The following is a 26,322-nucleotide window of genomic DNA, read 5'->3' as shown; positions in this document are numbered from 1 at the left end:
TCGAACTTTGTCAGTTTGAATTTATACTTCCCAATCATATAGATAAGGGCTACCCAATCGTTTGATCAATACTTTGCAAGCAATCAAATCTTCTGTAATCCCGAGCTCATTGCAAACATTTTAGAGGTATTTGGGAAGTATATATAGTAAAAATATTAGTATTTACTAGACCATTTTCTGCCTTTCGTGCCTGCCCCTTTTATAGTGTGATTCACCAGCATATTCACGTAAAGAACTGCCTATGGGGACGGGCAATCACTCTTGCCTGGAAAGCATGTGCACATCCCCCCGATAATCGAACAAGAGGTGAAGAAATATACAGCTAGGGATACCTTGTTGTCTGAAAATAAATTGGCGTTTTGACAACGCGGATTGCCGGGGTTTCTTATAAGATACCCCTCAGGCGTCGTTTATAGTCGCTCTTATATGCTTGAGAAAGAGGCGGTCCTGTTTGAGCAATATGGCTAATGTAAGTTTGCGTGGTGCTTCGAGTTATTCGTCTCCCTATTTGGTGCTCATGAGACTTTGCAATGCTCTATTTTCCTTCTTAGCAACAACCTGTCGAAATATAGATATATACCGGGTATTCACCTGCTCTGACGGTGTCGGCCCTTCCGGACGATGACATGCCATATGTTGTCTTCATAGATTTCGAGCCCGGACTGGTTCTAAGAAACATTTTCTTTATCGTGTTTAAATGGACGTACGGTGCACTGTCTTGCATTTAAAACTTTTGTTAGTTTCCCCACTCGACTCGATACTTTCTGTTCAGTTGAACGAACGTATTGTCCAAGTTGGTAGTCGACGCACTCACAGAAATTCTCCACGAAAGCTCGGTGATGAATTTTAGATGCAAAGCATCCCTTGCTCGGGGCTATGTCCGGCGTCCGTCCGTTGTCCGCACATCTTCCCCTAGACTATAAAAAAAAAAAGATGAAGTTAGCGGCGCCCTGTTTCGATCCCACGACTCTCTGGCCGCAACGGGAGGGACGCGGCATCTTTCCACTGCGCTACAACACTGGGACAGCAGCAAGTGCTACGAACGCGGCTTATTTCCTTGACTCATTCGAACTACGTCAAGAAGCTACTGATACAAGAAAGGCACACGAAGATGAACGTCAATAGAAACGACGAACTGAAAACTTTACAGAAGGATGTTAGCGTCTCTTGTCTCTTGCTCGGGGGGGGAGTGGGCGGGACATCCCGCGTCCGTGCCCCGTCCGCAGTGCCTTTGATGATGATTGTGGCAGGATGCCCCTAGGGACTGGCCAACCACAGAATCCATCACGAGATAGCTTCGCGTTCAACCACCATCGTCATCTTCTCGTAGGTGAACCGCTGAAGACAAAGAAGAAGAAGACAAAGCTGCGAAGAGGAGAGCGTGTACGTTGCTCTCGCCCCGTCCACAGCGCTTCTCATGATGATTTTGTGAGGATGCCCACATGGATTGGCCAAGCAACGAATCCATAACAAGATAGCGTCGCGTTCAACCACCGTTGTCATCTTACCGTAGGGAAACCGCTGAAGAAGAAGAAGGAGAAGAAGACCTTCTTCTTCTTCTTCTTCCTCTCCTTATTTTTCTTTAATTATTTATTTATTTATTTCCTTTTTTGTTTGTTTCAATATTGACCAAATTCCAAACTCAGTTCCTCCAACACAAGAAAAAAAAAAGCTTCAAAATTTTTCTAATTTTCTTTGAATCTCATTCGAATTAACGACTGATGTTTGGCCCATCCCCTGATTGGGTATGCGCCAATAATATCAAGGAACAACAACAACAACAACGAGACGAGGGCGTGTACGTTGCTCTCAGCCGGTGCATCAACGTCAACAACCTTTACCTCACCAAAGCTGACGGAGACTACCGATTCTACCACTATGATATGATATGATATGATATGTTTTTTTTCTCTCAAGCAAAGCACTGAGACGACATCGACAGCAACATGATGGAGGAGTTGCGGCGCCTCGAGCACCACCGCCTACTCACCGTAACACCGCAGTACTTGCGGGCCTTTGCCACCGGTGTAGGCCCGGACGCGGAATTTCCTCTGGCGCTACTAAACACCAGATCATTCAACATAACGGCAACACGCCAGCTGCGCGATAAGCACGCATACGCGTCTCCTCTCTCATCTCCTCCTCTCCACACCATCTGCTCTATATAATAAACCCGGTTGCTTCGGTTGAGGCACGCTGCACCGTCCGATGAGCTGAATGGACGCCGACAATTCTGCTTTGCATCACCACATAGTTTTTTTCGGGAAGACGGTGTAGTTTTTTTTTCTTCCCCTAAAAATATGTGGAAAATACTTGGAGACGAAAATTGAACACTCATTTTGCGTCCTTAGGTCATGAGCTCAGCAAAACAACACATGGGCCACCCGTCTAGGAGAAAATCATTTTTAATGAAACAAAAGCTAGTTGCAGAAAAGAAAAGGAAACGCTTGGCCTTTTGAGAATAAGAAACAGCGTAATACAAAGACATTAGAGATTTAGAACTGATCATTACACCTCGACAATAAATTGCAACAGAAAAAAAAACGCAATAAAAACTGGAACCACTTTCAGGGAACCTGTCCGTTCCACCTTTTGGTATCACATGGGCGTTGTTTGCTGTTACTGACAATTTTTGGTGATGGAGGCGAAAAGAGAAAACGCCGATGTTCCCGAAATTTTGGTGAACGGAAAATGTCCCCGTGTGGGCAACATTCATCTGTAGTTGCCCACTACGGCGCTGCTCGTCGCCTGTGTAGCGTCGGGGCGTTACACCCTACAGTCAACCAATGAACAATTTTTGGTTGCAGCGGACAACCTAGGCAAAAAAGGCTACTAGTTGAGTGACTTGACTTTTAAAGTTACGAATTTTTGAGAGCTAAGGAGAATTTTGGACGGAGGCTTTTTATTTAGCTCGAACGCTTGTATCTTCATGTTCGTGTCGCAACCAGCCAATTTTGGGAGAAAAGTTAGAACCTGTTTGCATTATTTCAGAAACGGGAACAGCAGCACAAAACGGGCCAGAATTAGGCGTGCACGAAAAAATAACTGAGCGTTTGTCAAAAAAACATTTGGTAAAGAAATCAGGAGTGTGAATAATACACTCACCTGTTCGAAACAAGAAACACAGGTCACTGACCAAGTCAAAAACAAATTGAGGTTTCGGGAGCGCTGCGGCTGCCTTGTTCGATGTAACTACTAAAGATTGTTTATCTTACAAGTCCAAATACACTGTATTCAAAACCAATGGTGATACGAAAGCTGGAGCATTTGATGTTTCAACGAGAGCCATCGTAAAATGTTTGCAGAGATTACCGAATGTTTGCTGTTGAGTTGGACCTTGAAACGACAATTCCATCTTCATTGATATGGAAATAAAACGGCACAGTTAACAACAGCCGATGGTGAACATTTAAGCTTCATTCCAACCAGCGAGCAAACACAATAAACTCGGAGTGCTGTTCTGTTCGATTTTAAAGCTGGGTTGTTTATCAGGCCGCTATTTATGAGGATCATGCTGTGTACATACGTAGACTGCGTGAAAATGTCACCAGCTGCACGTGCGTGTCTCCGAAACATACCGAAGGAATAATAATAGATATGAATGTGCGAAATACAGAATAATCACTATCCAAGATTATCCTGGCGACTTAGTTTCGCTCATGAATGTTAAAAGCATACAGTTGCGGTTATTGAACGCGCCTTGTGGCAGCGAATGCATCATTTGCAGGTTATTACCAGGCAGTTGTTTTTAGGTCGGCGGCATGAAAAAATGTGCGACGGAATGTGGCTGCGCGCGAAGGAATCCACGAGGAATCCATGGCCTCAATACTGTTCCTTTTCTATCAAAGGCAGACAGCGTCATAGTGGATGTGATAGCAGCATCGTAGCACCGGTTATGGTCCTTAGAGAATTGTCACGTGCAAATATCTACGGCAGATTTAAAACGGAATTCTGCGACTTACAACGAACATTTTTTTGGTTATGCATTGTCACGTAAGCACAACATATAAACTCTTTTCCAGTCCTTCAAATCTAGCGTAGTTGAAACCAGCCTGAGTAAACTGACGAGGCAGCTTGTGAACGCCAGAGCTACAGATGTACGCGTCCCCTGACTGTGCTGTCTCAAGAGTAAAGCGATATTATAGCGGTATCCCATTGCTTTGGAAGACAGGACATGACTACAAGTTCTTCGCATTTTAATTAACCAAGAGGTATTGTTTCAGTCATAGCATATGGGATAAGTAAAAAAGCTCTCCTTGCTAGCTAAAACACCCACATAGTGTCGCTACATCAATTCTACTTAACACGGAGTCCTTACCCAGTAATCTGTAGATATTTTCACAGAAACAACAAACATTTTGATACCGGATAAATAAAATGGTATTCACATGACTTATACACCTAAACTGGTAAAACACGTGAAAAGCAGCCCTTTCAAAAGGTGGCCTTACTCGTTTTATTTTTAAGTATACTATAAAACGACTCACAGCTCACTTTAAAAGCGAATGTATTAGACGTTAGAAAGACTGTTTGAGCAGGTGAATGGGGCTTGGAAAGATATATAAATTGTGCAACCGACCCTGGAAAAAACCGTGCAGTGTTGAAAACATATTCACGATAAAACTTCTTGAAGCAATCTTCTTACTTAATATCGACGGCGGTATTATTGTTAGCAAACTGTGCAATTCAGCACGCTAAAAATACTGGCCATGTCAAGCCACGCGCGAAACTGTGTAATGCAACTCATTTATCCCCACCTTTACTACTTAATCTAAGGTCAACACATCTTGATTTGACACAGTTACTTTAGCTAAAGAAAATCGTATAATTTAAAACGTGTCTTCGATTAAAATCTTAGTTATATTAGATAAACACCTACACGGGAGGGAACAAATTGATAGCTAAAATAGCCAAGTTCTTTTGGTTTGTGCACATTATTGAAACCCGTCATCACTTTCTAGATAACATTTTTCGCTGTTGTACTTTTTATTATTATACTGCCATATAAGATACTGTAGTGAAACACGAGGGAGTACTCCTCTTCAACGACTCCTCCTGTTACTCCTCTTCAACGACTAAGAAAACGAGCGTTAAGAATTTTAATGTGTCCTCTCTCTCCCTCCACCCAAGTAGCTCTTTATTTGGCGAGCGTCGTGTGCTTTTATTCACATCTCTCCACGAATGCTCAGTTGCCCTTTTATTCAATAGCACAGCAACTTTTAATTCTGCCCTGGCAATAATACGTTTTCTTTGCTGGCTCACACGATGATACAGGATACCAAACAGAAATTTCAACCTTCCTACTTGTAAAAATGTGTATGGTGAACGGTCATTGAGTTGCTTGGTCGAAAGAAGGGAATAAATTATTAATTGAAACTAAACTGGCAAAACACTTTTCAATTAACATGTAAATTGTTTTACTTTCATAATCAACGTATATACTTTTCTGTTGCTCTATAAATTTATATTTTGCCTTTCTGTGATGGACAAAATACTCGTACCGAAGCCCTACAAACCTGTAGCAACCGACGACCTCCGGCCAAATTCTCATACTTCGTGCCTGGGCAAGCTGTTCGAACATAAGTGTATTATCGATTAAGAACCTCCCTCGAAGACAACGACCTGTATCCCCATGCCATATTTGGCTTCGGTGCGCACCTATCTGCTCAAGACATACACCACCATCTAAAAGAACCAAAATTTCATAACTTAAGCAAAACCCAGCTCAGGCCACTTTGCGAGGCCTTCAAATAACTTACTGTGGAGCGGCATCTCATAACATCATCCGGCCTGTTTGACAGATCGGACATCCGCAATACGACTGGGGCTCATGCAATGCGACCAGTTCCCCACGCCGGCAAAAGCAGTCCTCAAGGATATGCGATTTCCCCCCTACGTTCCAATATCACCCTCCTTGAAAGTCTAGCCAAACTCTGCACAATCCCAAATCTCCACCACACTTTCCACGATGATGAATTAACAATCTGGACAACTACCGGATCGTCGGAACAGCGGCGACAAAATATATAGAAAATCATCGACTACACGCTCGAATATCTACCGCACTGAAGCCTCACCTGTGCACCCGAAAAATCTGCATTACGCATTCTCCGCGCACGCACAGGCGGCCATCCTCCACTACTGACCCCTGACCCATCCGTCACCATATCCTGTGTTTCCGTCCCGCAAGTGACCACTCTTCGAATTCTCGGCGTTCCCTTGAAAGCTGACGTTTCCGGAGCCGCTTTTCCTCCGCAACTCCATCTGCCCATCACGCAACTTACGCACCGCATCCGAAGAGTCTGCACCCAGCACCACGCCCTCGGGAGAAAGATTCCTGCCAAACTATTCATGCGGTCCAGATGAGTAGCATCATATATGCGGTACCGTAAGTCCCACTGAAACCAAAAAAAAACACTCCAAACTCGGCGCACTAATTCGCAAAACATACAAAATTGTTCTTGGACTCCCCGCATTCACTCCTACCCCGTATCTACTCCGTCTCAGCCTCCACAATACACTGTCTGTGCTCCTAGAAGCACAGCAAGTCGGTCAGCTCCCTCGCCTATCACTCACCACCACGGGCCACACCGGTTTGATACACCTATGTCGTTCCGTTTCTACTTCATTGGACGTACCACAACGCATGTCCACCAAAACCGGCACACAATATCTAAGTCTGGCCAATTGTACTCAATATGCACCCTTCTTGCAACGTGGGTACAAGACAAGCACGCATCCGTCTAATAGAGGAGTGATACTTGTGAGTGGCGCACTTCGCAGCAGACAAGTTTTCGGCAATCGTTTTGTACACCAACCTCGGAGTGGCGGAAGTAAATTCGCAGAAGGTAATTGTCTCTGTACCTAAGGCAGCAGACGTTTCTTGCGACAGGTTGCTCTCACAGTTGGTTGGGAAGATAATAAAAACTTAATCTGCTGATCCCTGCCCCATTGTCATCCGGACTTCGCGTACCGAAATGGGTTTTCCCTGTAGCGGACGCAGATTTCGCAATTTTTGCTTTTTTCTAGCTCGAGTTCTTGCCGTTTGGTATCCTTTTCGAAATCGAGTAATGAGTTGAGCCAAAATAGCTAGACAACTCCAGTATCTCTTCACAATAAAGCCACCACTTACTAGCTGAGCAAGAATGCTTGCAGTGTTTGGCTCCTACTGGCAGGTAAATAGAAATAACTGTCGCATATCTGTCGTTACCTTGCTTTCTCATCAAACAGAAATAGGTCACTCAAACGTGCCTGTGATGCAGTTGGTATTTGCTCCATCTCAACCGTTGCTGCGGATACAATTGCGGAAGACCCAGCTCCAAGTTTTACGAGGGTGGTCGTGGCTTTTTTGACTGTGACTACCACATCACTAGGATTTTCTTTTCTCCGGCCAATCTGAAGGGTGACTCACCCTCCATTCTTCTCCCATACGCTTCCCGGATAAAATAAAATGGCTCACTCACTCACAACACCCCATAATTCGGTCTATTGCCAAAACATGATGTATATCCGTTAGCAACATCAAAAAGCGAGCGCTTATCTGATTGCCAAACGGCGAGTGCTAAATGACTCCCTATAAAACGCCCGCCAGAAGCCATTTTTTGAGTTGTACAATAATTGCACTGCTAAATTGTGCTGCACAGGGATCTGGAATTCCAAAGATAGAAAGTTTTCTTTGTACTGTGTAGTTGGCGGCAGTGGTGGCTGAGGGTGGGGTTGTGATGGAACATACCCGCGAAGGGGAATGACGCCACATTCTACGCGGAAAAGCCTAAGCTTAAGGCCAAGCGCCTGCTGATGAGTTAGAAGAAGAAGAGGTGAACGAGGCACGGGCGCAGGGAGCGAGACCCCAGCCAGGGAACGAGGCGGACGGAACGGGGCACGGCTCTGTGCGACCTCACGGCAAGACGTCTGGTCTACGTGCCACAGTGAGGCAAGGCCGTCGCCAGTCTCCGCTACGGTTCCGGGCGTCGCCACCAAGGCCCGGGACACCGCTACGAGGGCGACGTCGGCACCCGCGTCCCATACAACCGACTGTGAGCGTTTCCTGCCCTCGGAACGTTTACGCGGGGACGGTGCGCGGACTTTGTAGTTGCGGGCGCTGGAGCGGGCCGCGTGGGCCGTTTTATTATCTGAGTTTCTCCATAACGCTTTGTGAATTCCCTTTTGTCTTTGCTTAAACCATCTGTGCTGTCCAGTCTGTAAATATAATGCCATTCCCTCATCCGCACCAAGAGCGTTCCCTCCGTTTCGTGTGATCCGGCCCATTTCATTACAGGGGTGTGGACATATCGACAACATTTATTAAAGGCATATAATATGCCAAATACTTCCTAAGCTCACCCGAAACTACCTGTATTACAACAGCAGAGATTTGAAACCAGAAGTCTGTTACACTGACACGCGCCTGTGCTTTTTTGCCATGGGCGTCGAGCATCTCACGGTTTGGTCGTTGTGCGAAGATGCGTTTTTTCTGAAAACCTTCAAAATAGCTGCTATACACAATCCAAGGCACGCACGCACGCGCACACACACACACACACACACACACACACACACACACACACACACACACACACACACACACACACACACACACACACACACACACACACACACACACACACACACCTCCACAAACTTGTGAAGAGGTATTGCAAAAAGATAATATGCTGGACTATTCATTGTTTACATAACGTAGACTACGCTGCTTCTAGGAGAAATTGACTTCACTGTGGCCCAACAAGCCGCGAATTTAAGCCACATCGCATAAAGTGGTCCTGTGCAACTTTTCCGTTTAAAGTATATTACGGAAGGGAGCATACAACGCGCCACAACAAAAACTTCGGCGAGACTAGAGCGAACTAGAACACAGAGTGGTTCAAACACCTGTACTTTCAATACATCAGAAGTGAAGCAAAAACGGGTAAAATTCGTTAAGGCACTGCGATCACAAGACTTCAGAATGTGGCGCAGTGGTAGAATACTCTGTTCCCATGCAAAAGGCCTGGGTTCGATTCTCACCAGTGGCACAGTGTTTTATCTTTCTTTTTTTATTTTAATGCCCACGAAACCCTTGGTAACTACGCTCAAGGGTTACTATATAGGCCTTCAGTATTTCTGTTCGGGAAGACACGCAATATTCATAATCTCACAGCTAAATAAATATTTCTGCTTCCTTGGAAAACACAATCACGAGAAAATTTTTAGTTTGCGATTATAAGAAGCAAAGGCACCGCAATTTTCTGAGCACCGAATAGTTTCATACAAATATCATTGGATGAAACTCTATGCCTATACATGCGTTTGTTCTATGCAACGTCACATTTGCTAAATCTTAACCTCGTAAGGGCGGGTTTATGCAGCGAGGTGCATGAACACGCACTTATGAATGCCCGGCAGCGCTTTTCACCAAACGTTAAGAACATAGGGTAGATTAGGCGAAGAAACATATAGTTGGCGAACTAATGCCCTACCGGTGCATATTTTAGCCGAGAGGACTACTCGCTTCACGCCCGGTTTTTAACATGTATGTGCTGTCTTACACCCCGGGGGGCATCATCTTCCATGCAGGCTTCGCGTCGCAAAAGTTCATGTAGCAGACGATGCGAGAGTTGGTGGGCGCCGCATGGCGGCGCCGCCATCGCGAGAAGACTGGGAGGGAATTTCTCTACACTTTCCCAGTAGTAATAATAAAGCACAATTATTTTTGTTAATAATTGTTGACTTGCTTATATTTTTATATAATGTTATAATATTTGATTTGTTTGTTTGTTTGTTTTTAAATTCTGCACGCACAAGCTTAAGCTGTTATTGACCACCGCAAGGCGGCGAGATAATCGCAAGACGGCAGGTCATTACCCTGTTTTTGCTTCATTTTTGGCAGCTCGTTTGAACCACTCTGTGTTCTAGTTCGCTCTACCGAGACGCAGCTTGCGGCCATTTGCCGTGGAGCAAACGCCCAAGCCACCAAATAGGCCAGCTACCAGTGGGTGCTGCGCAGGCAAGATGGCGGCGCCTTCGATGGAACGGTCAAGACGTGGGGTGGTAGTGCGGCGAATACCCCGGCGCACGAGCCTAGATCGCGCACTGGAAGGCCGTCTCATCGACCCGGGAGCACTTACAAGGCCCCGGTAAAGGTTCGAAGGGGGAGGGCAGTCAGTGGGCGCATGCGGCGGGCGGATTACGGCCACTCCCAATCCTGTACGGCAACTTTAAGTTTGACTACGCCAGAGCTATTTGGCGAATTCACTATTGAAAATCTGGAGCTGATGGAATCCATCAAACATCAACATGGTGGAATATGGTAATGGCATTAATGATGGCATGACAACAGTTGACTGCATGCTGGCAGGGTGATGGATGACGGCATGCTGGTAGACTTCGGTACGGCGGTAGCTGATGGCATGCGTCGGTAGCTGACGGCAATGGTAGCGTCGATGCTGGCAGGTTGATTGGTTGTATGATGGCAGATATGCGAAATTGCAGAAAATTGATGACGACATGAAAAGGAAAGCTGCTATGCAATGCTAAATAAAAACTGGTTTCATTTTTGCGAATAAATTTATAAAATAAGATTTGCAGCAAATAAGTAAGCTTGCGTAAGCGTTTTGCTCTGTCCATTCATGTCGTTATCATTTTTTTGCTATCCTGCTACAATGCTCTGAAAACTTATTAAACATTTTATGAGAGCTTAGAGGTGTGTGCTGGGGTGCTTAAAAATATTACACAAAACAAACTTGGTTTTAACGTTGAATATATTATCATTAAATATCAAATATGGTTACTATCTTCGAACAGGTGGGCAGCTGAAAAGAAAAAAAAACTGAGCTACACACTAAAGCTTATACAATCCAGATCAACTCAACACAAATGTATATTCAAATTTCCCATACTTCCTTAAACATTATGAGATGGTCACTTCAATGTGGTCCCTTGCTTCTGCTATTCCTCTTTGCCATAAAAATCGAAAGCCTCCAGAAAAATAACATTTTCACCAAATTAAGTGGAAACCACCCACTAGGACTCCCTTCAGGTCATGGAAGAGTGCTCTTGACCGGCACTGCTCTAAAAGCCACCGCATGAGGGCAATGCCTTTCCCGGGAAAGGATTTTAGTAAGATGCAAGCGTGCATACATGCAAGCGAGAATTTCAAGAGAACATGCGTTAGCAGCAGGTGGGAAAGAAGCAAAACACCCTCGTCTAGAAGAATTCTACGCTCAAAGTGCAGCCAGCGAATATCAGGCGCAAGAAAATGTAGCTTCACGCGAGTGTGTTGAAGGTTAGGAACACGTTAAATTGAAAGGTGAAGAATGCCAGATGACATTTAACCTGGTTGGATGCATTGAAGCGACGAAACGAAACCCACAGTCTTGAGATGAAAGTGCAGACTAAACGAACGCTTGCAAAAAGTTCAGCAAACTTGTGATGAATTTAGAGAAAGTTCAATACTGTGAGTACAACCGAGCTGTGCAAGCACTAAAGACCTTTTCGGAAGCCGCACACGAAGGAGAACGGGTGTGCCAAATTTCTCACGGAAAAGATTATCAATAGTGATAAGGTGCGCTGACTAGGCAGGAACCCACGTTGCGGCAAAGTGTTGTGGAAGGCGACTTCTTGTAAAGGATACGAGCATGTGAGGGGCAAAAAACTGCTGAAGCTGCCGTGTCAAAGCCCACTAAAAATCTTGCCGGACCTTCTGCAAGAGACTCGAGTAACAAACCGAATAAAGAAACGGCTTCAAGTGGAGGGACAAAGCTTGCGGTCACTAAAAGAAACATACTGTAGCCCGATTACTGACGAAATGTCAATACAGGAAACAGTAATTTATGGCTGCCAAGTCGACAAATTTTCGGCCTTGATATAAGCTGTGAACCTTGAACCAGCGGTGCCACTGAAATAGCCTGCAGGCTCCTTTGGTTTGTCCTGTGGGGGCTTTCCACGGCTGACGTTATCCCCTTAGGGTATTTTTTTACTGGGAACATGAAGCATGACCGACTCCGTAACCTGAATTTTAGTGTGCCCAACTCTGTGTAAGAGGTGGGGTTCTTCATTATCCGTATTTTCACAGACAGCCACCGGACAAACAGCGCCATGTTTCTAGGCCTGTCGGTTGACAACACACTACAGCATGTTTTGCTACATCGAGCGTGGCAAAATGACCCATCATTACTTTTATTTGACCAAACCACCTAATTAAGAACCTTAGAACAAATTTTTTAGAGAGAGAGAGAGAGAGGGATGTTTGATGGAATGCAGAAAGTTAGGGAATGTTTTGTTCTCAAGGCTCTCTTTAAGATCCAACAAAAGTTGTCAATTGGGAACCCATTTTGGCTCCTAAGCTGATAGCAGATTGAGCCGAACCTGGAAAAATTAAGCTGTCCCACGCCACCTTGATATTTTTGCCTGTCGTCATCAGCAGCCCGAAGTTCCTTCAGAAAAAGCCCAAAGGTCACGAACACGCTAGAGAATCGAAAATTCCAGTAAAACAAGCTGAATAGTGCAATCCCACGTTAAGGACCAAGCATCTACTCCATGTAAATATGTGATTGCAGCCTGTTCAGCAAGGTGTCTCAAGTGAAGCATGACAAAGCGCAATAACACTACAGCCGAACCAAGAACTGCTAGCGCGGATGGCTGATTGTGTGGCCGCTTTCCGAATTGACGCCACCGCATCACCGATAGCCTGCACCACAGGCGACGCGGCGGAGTGAAAGAAAGCTATTGTTCTCACAGGCGGAGAGGAGCATTCAGCGGGCTGCACCAAAAGGGGGATATCAAGCGGCTGTGTCACTTCTAAATGTTGCATCATGTGCATCCTAGTTCTCTTTTTTACTAAGAAATCTTACCTTCGTGCTTGTGTTTCCGCAGTCCAATGTACAATGGCAGCAAAGGTTCATGTTAAACAATACATAAAGACGTTAAATACAATACATCCAAATTCACTGATTCCAAACTCGGAGTGCAATGAATTGCTGAAATGAAGAAGCCGACATGCATATATATACAGTGCTATTGGAAGACCAAAGCACTGCACTTTCGGTCAAATTAGGCAAGTTTTGGTAACTGAATTTCACAGTGCACGCCATAGCATTGCACTACGATTGTATAGAACTAGGTGCTAACCTATTGTAACCAACCTGAAAAACAGCCAGTGACATCTGATGAGAGGTCCATCCAGATCACCAAGTAGGGCATGCCAGCTGATCCCCACTGCAAGGTGTAACAGTTAGTAGCCTGCAAGATAGAAGTGAGTGGCAAACAACAAGCAAGTTGCATTAGCCTTAATCCTTCAAAGTTCTAAATGCGATATTAAGGTGTCGAGCAAGGTGTTCGTCACACTCCAAGCGAGAATATAAGAACGTTAAAATACCGCATTAACTGGATGTAAGGATGGCCGAAGTGACCATCACAGCATAGTGACAATGTCAACGATCAAGTTTCTAACTCAATTCTCTCTTTGGAAGTAGATGCCGTTCATTAGGACCAGTTCATGTATGCGTAAAAAGGAGCCGAGATCAGCTCTCTCATTGCTACTACGGCAAATTGCTTCGACGATTCTGTGACAAAGCGCAGACCTAAATGATAATAACGTTGCCCTAACAATTAGGGAGTGCCTAGCGTTCCGTCCAGACGGAATGATAAAAACTGGTAAAGTTCCGTCCAGACTGAACGCCAAATCGAAACCAGCCGATTAGCCGCCATTTCTCATTCTGGGATTTGGTGTAGTGATTCCGCGGCTGACTACGGACGCTGTCGTCCCTGGTTCGATTCTCGCATCGTTTTTTTTTTGTGTGTGGCCGTGGTTAGCGTTTTGTAATAGCAAAGCTTCACGCCCGCTTTACAATTCACGCGATGAGAGCAGTTGGCATTGGTTTTTTACTCAAGCGGCCGAGCCGCTCCCGCTCGCTGGAGCCAAGGCCGACGTTGCCATCGCCAGTTACGCCCGATCGCCTCTAATTATTACAAGTGATTAATAATTAACAGTGACTCTGGCTAGTCAGTGAGCGGAAGTGGTTTGGCCGGTTATGTAAAAATCAAGACCGACTGCTCTCGCTGAAACATTGTGAAGCGGGCGTCGGGTGGCAGCTTGAAGATCCGCCCAGATTGAGCTAGAGTTAGTCCGATCATCTGTAATTATTAATAATTATCAGTGATTCTGGCTAGTCAGTGAGCGGTAGCGGTTTGGCCAGATGGGTAAAAATCAAGAGGTAGCGGTTTGGCCAGATGGGTAAAAATCAAGAGAGACTGCTCTCAACGCGAGTTGTGTTTCCTCTGGACGGACCTTTAGTGACAGTTGCCGTTCCGTCTGGACGGAACGCTAGACACAGCCTAAGAAGCTGCCAAAGGAGGCTGTAAAGGCTGTGATGAACTGCTGAACAAAAATACAAGTGAAGCAATTTTTTTTCTTTCTGAAGTCTCTTCTAAGTGATTGCGGCTTAAATAAGGTTCAATTTTCCTTCCCACGCAGTGCTTGAAGCCCACATGATGTGTCGGTGCATGTTTTCAACTGGTACCGTCAATATCATGGCAACAATTTTTTTCCTTCAAACATGAATCTAATTAGTCCTTAATAATGGCCGCGATATCTTAGGGAAGCATAGGGAACCAGATTTAAGGTTGTGCTCACATTGACATCAAACCCATTGAAACGATATTCAAATATTTGAAACATGACAATAATGCATTACTGCGAATAATGACAATAGCCACTGCATAAAAAATTTTTGCGACGAGAAAGAGGTTATCCTTTTCTGAAAAAAAAAAAACTTTCAGTGTAATATAACCATCTAGAAAAGGCTGTTCTCCCATCTATTCTCTAGCGGTATACTTTCTAGAACTATATTTATCTAAATCAAGCCATGTGTTTTTACAAAGATTGTATTCTTTGCTGTGCAATTATGTACACAAGCTACTAGAAAGAGACCTTCGGCCTTAACCAGTCCAGAGGAGACCCACTTTTTTTTTTGAAGCATTTGCTCGTGTGCGGGGTGCACTCATCCACAGAATGAGAGCCCAATACAAAATTTAACTGAGCAACACGCGTGGCCGCGAATTATTCGGAGACGGTATGGATGTTGCAGTGCTTAAACGCTCCCCATGCGCGGCCAGCATTGCTTATGCCTCTGCACCAGACGGACGATACGCATGTAGTTTCGACGTGGTAGCAAATTCGGTTTGAATGAACGTTTTTGGTGCTACTGATACACATGCAAAAACATATATGTGATTATCGAACGATTGGAACACTCAAAGATTCACTGCACCTGCGGGGCTTGCGAGTGTGACGCCAATTTCGCCCATCGTACCCTCAATCTGAACGCAGAGAGCCTTGTTTGTACTAGTGCACTTTACTGAGTAACCGCTTTGAAAAATTGCAATCCCTGCAGTGTAGTGTAGACTGCTATGTGCCTCGGCTAAAAGTTACCTAAAGCGTACCACTCCAGTCCAGGTACGAAAAATGATGCGAAGAAGTAAAATATTGCAATTTCTTAATAAGAACTACCCCCCCCAAAACAAACAAAAAAACTTGCGAACCTAACCTGGAGCTGTCGACCGCGCGTATTGGCGATCGGTTGTTGCGAGCAACAAACCGTTTAGCCAACGTAGCAGTATGATCCTACTTCGCTCAACAAAAAGTCTACAAACGGCGAAAACATAGGGCTCTTCGATTTACAGACTCGAATTCACCGCGGATATTCCGCGGGAGTCCGAGGATCCCTCGAAGCCATAAGGATACACAAGAAAATCGAATGCCTAACTGCTTTCATGGAATCGGCGGTGAGTCCGGGACTGTAAATCGAACAGCCGTAGCGTGATATCGTATATTACATCAAAATTAAACAGTATTTGTGAAATTCACAAGGTAAACAAAGCCTACTGTTGCTTCTGCCGTCATTCCTTCAGAAAATGCATTTGCATCATCAATTCAGCAGTCAAGCTTGCCGTCACGCCAACATCGGCCGCCATTGCGCCGCAAGCCTGCCAGCATGGAGGAAGGTAGTGGAAGACGATGGAAGGTGCTGGCAGGCACGCTACCATGCCTGCCTGCACCTTCCAGCGTCCCCTTCAAGCAGCTTCCATTACAGTTTCTGACGTACATCAAGCTTTCCAAGGCGACCATCAAACGCAATCAACTTTTTCCAGCAATGAATCTTGATGGTTGGTTCATGTTCTGCACGCCGGAGCCTACCCCTTATAGATTTAGGGGTCGGTCTCAATGCCTCTGGGCGTGTTATGCCTGTACTTGAAGCTCCCCCATGAGGTTTTGTTTATCGGTCGATAAGTGGGCTGACACGAGCCGAGACTGCGGAATGACCGGCCACCGAGGCCATGCCGCCAATTGCGGGCCCAACGGGATACCTTTGTCTGACGTGTCGAACATTAAGAAACATTGCGAGCACCCAAATAGCTCCGCTGGTAAATAAAATATTCAAAATATAAACATGAGTAAACAAAACACCATACACGGTTGCGGAAAGATCATGTTTGTCTAGACGGTGTGTCAGAGTTAATAATGTGTTATTTTGCATTTGTGATATTCTCGGTAAGTTGGAAATATGCCAGTAATATCCCTTGTTAAGATTGAAACTAGGTTCTGTTAAGATTGAAACTGGCTTCTGGCTTCTGTTTCTGTGGGCTTCTGTAACGACTTCGTGGAGAGAAAATCTGTGGAATAACATTAGCTGAAAAACGCGCGTCCAGCGTGTTAACTCCCAGTTGTCCCTCGTTCGCACTGCGTCGCAGCCGTACTCATGCGCTCAGACGCTCCGATGCTTTCAACGCATCTCGTGCTTACGGACACACGTGCGCAGTGCGTGAGCGGAACGGCTGCAGCCATGTAGTTGATCCTTCTTTCGTGATCATAAAAATGAGAGGCACGCAAGCAATGAATTTTCCTTCTGTTTATTTTCGCGTAAGGTGGTATTTTTCGCAGGAAACAGAAAGGTGCATTGCTCGGGGACTGGTTGAAACCGGTGTCTGAGCATTTGCGGTGCATACATTCCCTTCTTTCTTTCTGCCTTTCGTCCTTTCTTAGTTTCTTTCTTTCTTTCTTTCTTCCTTCCTTTCTTTCTTTCTTTCTTTCCTACTTTCTTTCTTTCTTTCTTTCTTTCTTTCTTTCTTTCTTTCTTTCTTTCTTTCTTTTTCCTGTGCCTCTTTCCTTCTTTATTCCTTCCTTTCTTTCTTTCCTTACTTATTTCCTTCTTGCTTTCTTTCATTCTTCTTTCTTTTCTTGGTCCTTCTCTCTTCTTCTTCTTCCTTCTTTTTCTCGCTCCAAGATCGCAACTCATGCAGTAATAAAGTATTGCTTGCTCCAGAGTAACTATCGCCCCGCATAGCTACGAGGCTAAACTAGATATGCTCAACCACGTTACGAAGTCTCTTAATTTCACAAACAGCACTTCCTCACCGGATAAGGATCTCGCCCCTCTGGTGTTGTATTTGGCACCCCCCCCCCCCCTGACTGACCAATGCAACTATCGGCCGTCAGTCCACAGCAGCTGGAGATCACCGAATCACGGTGGTCAAGTTAGGGATACGGCAGACGGTGTTAGGAGTCTCTGGGTCTGGACAGGCGGCCTTTAAAATCTTAACCAGTCAGCGTTCAATGCACCAGCACTGTCTACCGAGGGAAGCTTACCTGTGCTATTAAAAGAGCTCTGGAACATTAAGCGGGACATCATAGGGTTAAGTCAAGTTATAACAGAAGGTGGCCTAATAAAGCTGACTAGCGGGCATCGAGGACTTAAAAAAAAAAGAAACAAGAGAGGGTGGGATTGTTAATACAGCGAGAAGGAGCCGGGAACGAGGAAGAATTCTTCAGCATAAACGGAAATGTCACAGCCCGTCTTATCAATCTAAACAAGCGGTGCTTCCTAACGATTGTACAAGCCTATGCTCCAAAGGTAGCTACGATGATAAAGCCATAGACAGTTTTTACTAAAGCATTAAATCAGCAATAAAGAGAAAAACCATGTTTTGGTTAAACTGGGAAGCTATAATACAAAATTCGGTCAGATACAAATGGAAGAAAGGTCACTGGGAAACTTTAAAATAGCAAGTCGAAACAATAAATCAGATAAACACGTGAGATTTGCGGAGAGAAATAACGTGTCTCTAACGAACACATTTTTATGCAAATAAAACAATAAAAAATATGACGTTTCAATAAAGTATAGCAAGTGTTCAACAAAAATGTAAAGTGATTTCATTTATGTGACAAACCAGTTATTGTGCACGACATAGAGATGCTAGGCAAGATGTGTAGCATTGATCGTAGGATAGTTAGGTGCAAAGTACGGCTGAGACCCACAAAATAAAGATGGAGGCTTTTGAAATTTTAGAAACCCACTTCCAATATAGCCCAAGGCAGGAGGAAGCAATTTAAAATAATCCTTCTAAAACATTAGGGCTCTTAACCGGGAACAACGAGTATTCTGCAGACAGGCTTAATGAAAACATAACAGGCGGCATGGAGCAAACCAACTTGACAACTAACTCAGAAAACGAAAAAAGAAATTGCAAAGCGTAAGAGCATGAACATGCCGGACACGACGATTGCATAGAATTTTCAGAGCTGTCGAGATACACTAGCAGATGTAAAACAAATGACATTCATGTGTGCAACACGGCAGTTCTCGTGGAAACGCTGGAACTTCGAGGAAGACTAAATGCAACTTAGGAGAAGCTAGGGCATGGCAAATACAGATTGTATGCACCCAGTGACGATCAAGGTAACATTACGAACAGCATGGGAGAGATAATAAACGCACAAAAGAAATGCTACCCGAGGCTACCCGACAGGACTTTATACCAGTTGAAACTACTCAGTGAACAAGCTAAGCTTGCGAAGTCGCCCTAGTAACCAAAGCAGTAGTAGAAAACGCTATCAAGGGCAATTAAAGAAACAGCGCTGAGGCTGACCATGGCAAAAGCGTAGGTCATTTGAAGCAGCGAGGATATATTGTACGAGTAAAGCTTGCTGCTCTATTCAGCGAGTGTTTAGGGGACTTAAAGTGTCAATAGCCTGGAAAAACGGCAACATATTTCTGATTCGCAGAAAGGGATGCAACAGAGGGACAGCAGAGTGTCCCAAAGACATAGCAAGCAAGCTGGCTTTAGGAAATGCTATTGATGAATAGATCACAACAATGTCGTCAATCAAGTAACAAAAAACTCCGCATTATAAAGAATACCCTTTCACGTGCTATTTATAGAGTATAAAAAGCGTTTCACTCACTACCCATCGCAGCAGTGCTGGAAGCATTAAAAGTCCCGGTAATGGAGACCTACCTAAGATATCTAAACGGCACATATAAAGGATATTGTGAGAATACCAGGAAAAGTGGAAGACGAAGGAAGCGGCAACAAGGCCAATCACGTCTACATGTGTATGCACGCTAAGCGAAGGGGGCGGGGAAGAAGTGCGCGGTAGTAGAAGAGGATGACGTTGGAACGTTGGGAGCAAGCGACTGTTGTGGGCGTTCTCAACACCTCAGTCTGGATGCCTTCTTAAGGACAGAATACATGGAGCGAATATGCTACGAAAAGACGGCGAACAAGGTCGTCCGCCGCCGATCTAGCAGGGTCAGATAAGTTCGTCGTCGGTGGAGCGGCGACGAGCGGCAAACCGAAGGAACTAATCAGGTCTTCCGATTCCCCCCCATGGCGTATGGCGTGTACAGGCCGCTGAAGACAGCCGTTTTGAAAAGTGTCATAGACGTACGCTTGTCCCGCGCCTACTGCAGCTAAAAAACGGACCTTACGTCTGAGATCAATTGAGATTGAGATTGAGATCCGGCCTTTTCTGATAGCTGAAGCCTCACGCGCAACACGGTCCCGATTGAACTACCGTCGCTTGTGTTGGCGAGATAGGCATATACGATAGCTTTTATTAAGTTAAATAAAAGTTATCCAGCTAGATAACGTGTAAAAACATCAACATGGGGTGCATCTGCAGGATACGCGTGTGAGGAACAGGCGATATTACTGCGAGAACTTCTCTAATACAGAAAATAATTACAAGCAGCAAGCCGTCCCTTGAGTAGCTGTATTTAGCGCAGTTGCCCCATATGTCCAGATAGAGTGGAGCGAATACAGTCTATAAAATCCTGATGAAGATTTTAGCACACAGATTACGGGAAATAATAACTCTAGTATGGCCGCATCAGACATGCGGCCTACCAGGTAGAGGCATACTAAACAATGTTCATGTTGCACGTAGCGTTTTGCAGTGTTGGGATGTATTTGGTAGAAAAGTAGCAATGCTTCAGATTATGAGAAGGCGTTTGATATAGTGTGTCACGAAATCTTGTTCTGCATGTTGGATTATGGTAATGTTGGTAATGTTGTGAAGGAGGGTTTACAAACGGCGTAACGTGAGGGCATCACAAAACGAATGGTAAACAAGACAGTTTCCGAAGGTATTCCTTTGTTATCTTCTGTGAGGCATGAGTGCCCGCCTCTCCCCTGTTGTTTTTCATTTTTTCGGAGCTGTTTTGCTTGCGTATAACGAATGATGGTGATATTCGCGGCTTCGTCTCTGCTCGATTGAGGTGAGACTATTAACATACGAGGACGACGTGGCTGTATTTTGTGAGGACAAGGAATACATCAACAAGGCAATAACGACAACAAAAAATTACCCAACCTTCCCGCGAGGGGAACCCTGTGGAGATGCGACGCATCTTGGGGGTTTGCTTAATGTTTCCGTTGGGTTGATTCTCTAATTGCGTGAAACGTGTGAGGAACGCGTATGATATATTCTTTATTTAACACGCGGCGTAACGTTAACAATGACGGCCTTGTTGTCGCTGAAGTGTAGGGGTAGTGGATGGTGAAGTAACAGGACCACCGTGGAATTTGCAGCGAAGATCAAGTCTATGCCCGTGCCCGAAATCGGAACGCCGGTGCTGGAACGACCGCGGCTATGACGCAACGTGGCGCGGCTATGACGCAACACAATCCCACACAATCCACTTTAATTCATTTCAATCCAAATCCAATCTAATCCAATCCAAGCCAAGCCAAGCCAACTCAAGCGAATCCAATCCAATGCCCCTCGTGAGAGAGTGTTCGCTATCGGAGAGGAGAGGGGGTGAGCGGCGGAGAGCGCAGCTCGCGCTGCGAGAAGAACGGGGGGGGGTATGGACGGGCAACAACAACGCCGTATGGAGGGACAAGGCGATTGAATGAGATGCAGTCGCATCTAAAATAATTTTGTCGCGTTACTAATAGTTCTTTTAATTGGGCAAAGTGTGCGGGTTTTTTTATGGGGAGTAGAAGGCAGCACCCGTGGTGTTTGAAAATTTTTCTTTGTCACGCACACCAGTGCGTTATCTCAGAGTTCCCCGGACAGCTACCAGGATAGCAGCGAGTACTGGGAAGGCGAGATGGCGGAGCTGCGCGAAAAGACAACCAAGTGTGGGGATTCAGCTTTGTCTGTTTTGGCACGTGCCCCAATTTGTAACCTTTCCTTGTATCGAAATTGTGTTATGTGCGGCAAGTACTTCATTGCTCGCGAGTTCAACTTCAGAAAATTCATAGTGTGTTTACTGTGTTCATCTGGTCTTCAGTTTGGGAGCGTTCAAGTAGAACGAATCTTTTCCGTCAGGTTAAAGAGGGTGAGGTAGGATTGTGTCACGTCTGTGTTCGTGAGCTTGCTAATCGGTTTTTCTTTTTAGGGGATGTTAACGAGAATTTTCAATGGACCTTTTTGCAAAGTGCATTGGCAAAGGTGCTGCCGACGTTTATTGTCTCGTTTGCAAGTAAAAGCTGTAGAAGCCCTAAAGGCTATATGAAGAAGGTTGTATACTGTTTCAGATTTCTTGCAGTAAGGTTTTCATTGGCGTATCTAGCAACTGTTTCAAGGAAGGTACTCACTGAAGACTTCAAGGATGTATTGTTCTCCACGCCACTTTATTGCTCATTGTACAGATCTATTCCTAGCCAGGGCCTGCTATCACGAGTCAAAAACATGGCCTTGCCAGCATCCGTGAAAAATTTTTTCTTTAGGTTACACACCGGTACGCTGCTTGTTACGACTTGGATGCAGCATAAACGTTTGTATGTTGTTGGTCGTACAACGTGCACTTTGTGCAACAAGCCCTAAACTGTTGAGCACGTTTTCGCGGAGTGCTGGAACGCCATCTTTTTCTAGGATGTGCTACAATGAACGTTACAGGTAGATGTACCCGTCTCCCCACAAGGAATACAATTTTTTAATGTACCTAGCGACACACTGTTCCATATGACCTCATCATGGCTCTAAGCTTGCATGCCACGCTGACCCACACGCCATCACTGTGGGAAAATACTTTGCACAAAGTATTAGTTCGTGTTTCAAGTGTATAAGTTACTGACACCGGGTCTGGATTGGTTACCTGTTCTAGAAGAACTGTGCATGTTTGATGTTTATTTTAAGTTTTTCCGTCAGACGAAGTTCGGCCCATGGTTTTAATGCTATCCGTGACGTTTCCTGTGTGAAACCAGAAGGTAATAAAGAAAAAAATGTTCAGATGGAGCGGAGGCAGAACGCCAATTCTATTTTTTTGTAGTCACTGGTTAGACTCTCCCCAAGGACGTTCGCTCTCTCTTTTTAACTGCCTTGTTATGCTTTTGAGAACTAAAAATGCATGTTTTAGCAGGATAAACGCCCCCTAGACCCGAACAATCGTCAAACGACTTACAACCCAAGCAGAAAAGCTATTTCACTGGGTCTGTTTATTGAACGGCGCCGTTGATTCTGGGCATGCAGGCAACCCAGTGGCGGTGTGGTGGTGGACACCGTGTCTTGGCTTCATTTCGTTCAACCCGGCGAACAAACGGCGTCCTGTCGCGGCGCGTTTCCCGCCGCGCGAACTTCGTCGTGAGAGTTAGCTGAATGTATTCTAGCCTTTACGCGGGAACTCCCGCTTGAGGAGTTTATGACTGGAAACTTGCCTAGGCGTGCCCCGTGCCCCGGCGCAAGAGCCAAGATTGTGCACCTGCGGCCGTGGCATCGTCTCGGGAGCAATTCGGGGCCCACGGCAAGATTTCGAAGATGGCTCTCTCGCCGTGGGCGTGTACGGAAGCAGGTGTACGGCCCCTCACAATCACGTACGCAAACTTTTATTCGATACGCAGTAGTATCTTGAGAGTTCGGCATGGTGGCGGCCACCTCTCGGAGGGTTGGGGGTATCACAAAACGACTTTTGGTGTTTTATTTTCGTAATCAAAGCTCACCAACGGACGTCTGGTAGTTTGCGGTGGATGTGGGCCGCGTGCAGAGATCTTGCACTAGACCGCTTTCAAGGCAGTGGCACCATGTGTCATCCCAGGGCGTAACTTTGCCTAGGCGGCTTTCGAGGCGGTGGCGCCATCTGTCAACCAAACGATGTACCTTCAAGTGGCGTTAAGGCAACACTTCCACCTCTTGTGACAGAATCGCCGGTTATTGAAACCTCGAAACAGCTCTGCTGTTAGAAACAGATTAACAGGGCTACACCTAACACAAACTGATATCACATGGCTCCATCGGCAACCAACGCGTGGCAAACTGTTATGGGCCAAAAATAGGTATTTTCTGGCACAGTGACTACCGGTGCAAGAGAACTGCTAGAGTATAACATATCATAGTTCAAGTGATTAAAAATAAGTGGACTTCGGCTCTTCTTGTAGTGGAAGTTACCGACAACCGGTGTACAGTTACGGTTACACAGTGGATAACTAGTGGTGGGTTTGAAGAAGGGGAATGCCAGTGACACGAAGGAGAAGCGAAATAAGCGAAATTCGGGGGTAAATTGTGGACTGGAGCATCGTAGTACAGGATCGGGTGGATGTCAAATGAAGAAAACGTCGTTCTGCAGTGGATTTCAGTAGGCTGATGATGAATGAATGAATTTGACTTGCTACCCAACATCAGATAATCACATATCTTGTAGACGCGCAAAGGTTCCTGGAAAGCGTGTGCACCGTGAGACAAAATAGAGAGTTGGCGTGATTATCTGACATCTACAAAACTATACACACACTAACAAAGTCTGGAGGTGAATAGAAAAACCTAAAGGGAGGCCGACAGATAGCCCGATCCCGGTCATTATAAGGGTCGCCGTTGCACACCAGCCGAAAGCAGTTGCCCACTACAAGATTTAAGCTGACTTGGGCGACACAGGTGTGACCAAAGCAGCAGAACCATTGAAGTGACTGATGTAGGTAATGGATAGACCATACACCTGCAACATGCGACAAACTCACACTTCATAAATGGTTCTTCAGAATTGCTCTGTAGGATGCGCGAATAACAAATATCCGGAGCTTCAATTGTAAATATTTCTAGAGCACTTGAACCACAAGACCCAAATATTTTCTGAAAAGTTGCAGACAACATACTCTCTACTTCATCCATTTTTCTTCTTCGCCGATATTGTTATATTTTCGATTATAGGCGTTTTTATGTTGTTAGCAAAGATGAAAATTTTAACCTCACTCCTTTAAACGCGTAGCCTCAATCTGGCTAATACACCACTGAAATCGTTTTCTTTAATTTTAGTCTCTAGTTACTCTTACCTACCGTTGTGGCTGTACCTTATCATATAATATTTAAGCATGTTTTTGCACCTTTGTCGGTGTTTACCTCGAGCCAAGAAAACACACAATCGCCTTTACCAGCTCAGAAAACCTCACGGTAGAACATATTGCTGACATTCCCTTCTGCAGAAACGAATTTTATTGCGAAGTAACGCAATATGCCGGAAAATGTTTTCGACATTTTTAAAACGTAAAACAATGTGCTCCTTTCTATACTTTCTTCTTCCTATTCCTCTGAAATTTCAGAACGAGGTTCTGTGCTCAGGTTTTACAAGAAAAGGCTATTTTTCTTTTCAGTATTGACGAGAATTACCAGCAGAAATCAGTCCTACTTTGACAGTTGCAACTACGCGGGTTGCTGACCTTTTAACATAAATGGACACCGTTGAGAAGGAAGAGGCATGCGTAAAGCACATGTTAAACTCATATGATGAACTGCTGAAAACATCTTTCAGTTATGACCGCGAAATCAAGAGTTCCAAAGAATGGTAGAGGCTGTTGAGCAGGGCTGCAAAGAAGACATTGTCCATCTGAGCGAAAAGCTGAACGACCTGAAACAATACAACCGTATTCAAAACACAAAAATCTATGGTCTCGGTTTTAGGGCAAAACGAAAATCTTTTGAGCGAAGTATATGCCCAAGCAAAAAAGCTCGAACTCCCGATCATGTATGAAAAAATTGTTAATTGCAGGGATTCAGTAGCGCTTGCACAAGCCAACGTTATGGGCAAGGAAAACGGGTACTGACTAAGAGCACCCGTTAGTCATCCCCCGTGTTTGTTGCTCTTCCCTTTGTCCTGCCCTAGTGCTGTTGAATCCTGGTGGTGCACTGGTGAACGCTTCGGCCGTACGCGTGAGGCGCAGGAGAGCCGAAAGGATGAAAACTGAAATTTTGTCTAGCAACCACCGTCTACTTTGGTTTTTGGAAATGCCGGAGCTGTCGCTGCAAATCTGCAATGATGCGTTCCAAAAAACAATCATTGCGAATTTAAAAGTTCTACTTCCTCGTTTGTTTTCCTGAGTGCTGCTCCCCTACTCTCAATAGAGAAAAAACAGCCACGGAGTTAGCTGAAGCAGCCGTATCATAAAAAAACCGCCAAGTAGGCATTGCGCATACCGTCACTGCTGTTGCTAAAGTTTGTGCCATGGGTGTCTGCTCTTTTTTGGGTTTGTAGATGATTGGGTTTGTAGATGTAAAAAATCTACTTACCCATTCATATTAAAGAGACATCTGGGCTCGCTCCGTAGCTCCTGGCTCTATACGTGGTGAGACGTGCTGTAGTAGAGGACTCCAGGATTATTTTGTCCGCCTGGGTGCCCCAAAATGTCCACAAAGGGTGTGTTTGAGTTTTTCGCCTTCAATACAAAAACCAACGCGGCGGCCGCGAAAAGATGCTGTTTCCTTCGGCTCAACAGCCCCAAAGCGTTAGCCACGCAGCCACCCCGGCGGGGCAGAAATGGTCTTAAGCTTTTTTTCCCTTTTGTTACTAATGCATCGAGAAAGAAGTGAAGTAAAATACGAATTGTGCACACAACGAATTGTATACGAAACCATAACAGAAATACGGCAGCTTTTGTTACACTTTTAATCAACATATATAGTCAAAAGTGCATAAGCGTGCGTATTGTTCCAGTTACTACGCTAATTGTCGAGGAGATTCTCCGGCTACGCTAATGCGTTTTCATGTCTGAGTTGGCTTATGTAACACAGGAGGTTTTGTGACATTACGCATTGAAATTTTACAACGTTTGGGC

This window comes from Haemaphysalis longicornis, unplaced genomic scaffold (genome assembly GCF_048455015.1).
Source record: "Haemaphysalis longicornis isolate Haplotype H1 unplaced genomic scaffold, Haemaphysalis longicornis Haplotype H1 scaffold_6, whole genome shotgun sequence".
NCBI lineage: Eukaryota > Metazoa > Arthropoda > Arachnida > Ixodida > Ixodidae > Haemaphysalis > Haemaphysalis longicornis.
Note: the sequence above shows the minus strand (reverse complement) of the source record.